This window comes from Apium graveolens, chromosome 8, assembly GCF_009905375.1.
Source record: "Apium graveolens cultivar Ventura chromosome 8, ASM990537v1, whole genome shotgun sequence".
NCBI classification, from domain to species: Eukaryota; Viridiplantae; Streptophyta; class Magnoliopsida; order Apiales; family Apiaceae; genus Apium; species Apium graveolens.
The window spans coordinates 213,570,757-213,572,394 of NC_133654.1; the positions used below are offsets into that span (position 1 = coordinate 213,570,757).

The following is a 1,638-nucleotide window of genomic DNA, read 5'->3' on the forward strand; positions in this document are numbered from 1 at the left end:
TTTAGGGAATGGTGGTGGAGGATAGAGTTGTTTCTCCCCTGTATTACCCTTCGGCAGAGTGTGTTCAACAGTTGTCTTCCTTGGTTCCGCCGCTTTCTCCTTTTGCTTAGCTTCTTCATCACCAACTTCATCTTCTCCGTCTTTTGCCTTTTCAGCGTCAACAACTTTTCCAGACCTCAAGGTAATAGCCGTGACTTCCTCTTTAGCTTCCTTTCTGCCTGGCACTTCAGTATCACTGGGAAGTGTGCCAGGTTGATGATTGAGCGTTGCATTGGCTATTTGACCGATTTGATTTTCCAAGGTCTTGATAGAAACAGCCTGACTTTTGCACAACAGCTTGAGTTCCTCGAAATTAGCACTAGAAGGTAGAGCTGCACCTCCTTGTTGAGGATATAATTGCCTTTGAGCATAATGTTGTGGTTGCTGGAATCCAGGTGGATTAAACTGTTTACTTATGCCTTGCTGATATGGTTATTGAATAGCATTCTGATTATTACTCCAGCTGAAATTTGGATGATTTCTGTTGTTAGGATGATAAGTAGTTGTCACAGGCTGCTGCGGTCGCTGATAATTGTTCACATACTGAACAGATTCATTAACAAGAGAACACTGATCCGTAGCATGAGAACCTGCACAAAGCTCACAGACCATAGCTATCTGATTGACTCCATAGGTGGCTAAAGAATCGACCTTTATAGACAGCGCTTGGAGCTGCGCTGCAATAGCTGTAGTTGCATCAACTTCCAGATTACCTGCTACATTCCCAGGCATCATCCTTTGAGTCGGGTTCTGATGCTCATTTGCAGCCATCGTCTCAATAATATTATAAGCCTCAGTATAGCTTTTGGCCCACAAGGCGCCTCCAGCTGCTGCATCGAGCATGGGCCGAGATTAGGCCCCCAAACCATTATAGAAACCAGTGATCACCATCCAGTCAGGCATACCATGATGTGGACACTTTCTCAACATCTCCTTGTAGTGCTCCCAAGCTTCGCACATGGATTCTGTAGGTTGCTGCACAAACTGAGTAAGAGCACTCCTCATAGCCGCAGTCTTTGCCATTGGATAGAACTTCACTAAAAACTTTTATGCAAGATCTTGCCAAGTAGTGATGGACCCAGCTGGTTCAGAATGTAACCAGTCCTTAACTTTATCCCTCAGTGATAATGGGAAAAGCCTCAACTTGATAGCCTCATCAGTCACACCATTATATTTGAAAGTACTACAGATCTCGACAAAATTCCTGATGTGCATGTTGGGATCTTCAGTAGCAGCACCTCCAAAAGAAATAGAATTCTGCACCATCTGAATAGTTCCCGGCTTGATTTCAAAAGTGTTAGCCTGAATAGCCGAGTGAAGGATGCTTGACTGAATGTCATCAATTTTAGGCCGAGAAAAGTCCATAAGAGCTGGATCTGCCGGAACTATACGATCACCCATGATTACTGGTTCTATCTGCTCACTTTCTGTATCCGAATCTTCAAAATCTATCTTCTCCGGAATACCAAGAACTTCCTTTGTCTCCTCAGCCGTATCTAAAGTCCTCTTGCGAGTGCGAGAACGTGTTTGCATAAACGCTCGCTAAAGTACCTGAAACATGACCGGAAATAATAAGTAACACGTCTTAATCAATGAGTC

The 1,638-nt window shown here is 44.0% G+C and overlaps 1 non-coding gene across 1 annotated transcript; it reads left to right on the top strand.

Annotated features, from left to right (window-relative positions):
* Positions 1–940: 940 nt before the first annotated feature.
* Positions 941–1,047, top strand: LOC141681866 (small nucleolar RNA R71). Its single transcript, XR_012559286.1, has one exon. It is a non-coding gene; the product is annotated as a small nucleolar RNA R71 (small nucleolar RNA).
* Positions 1,048–1,638: the final 591 nt, after the last annotated feature.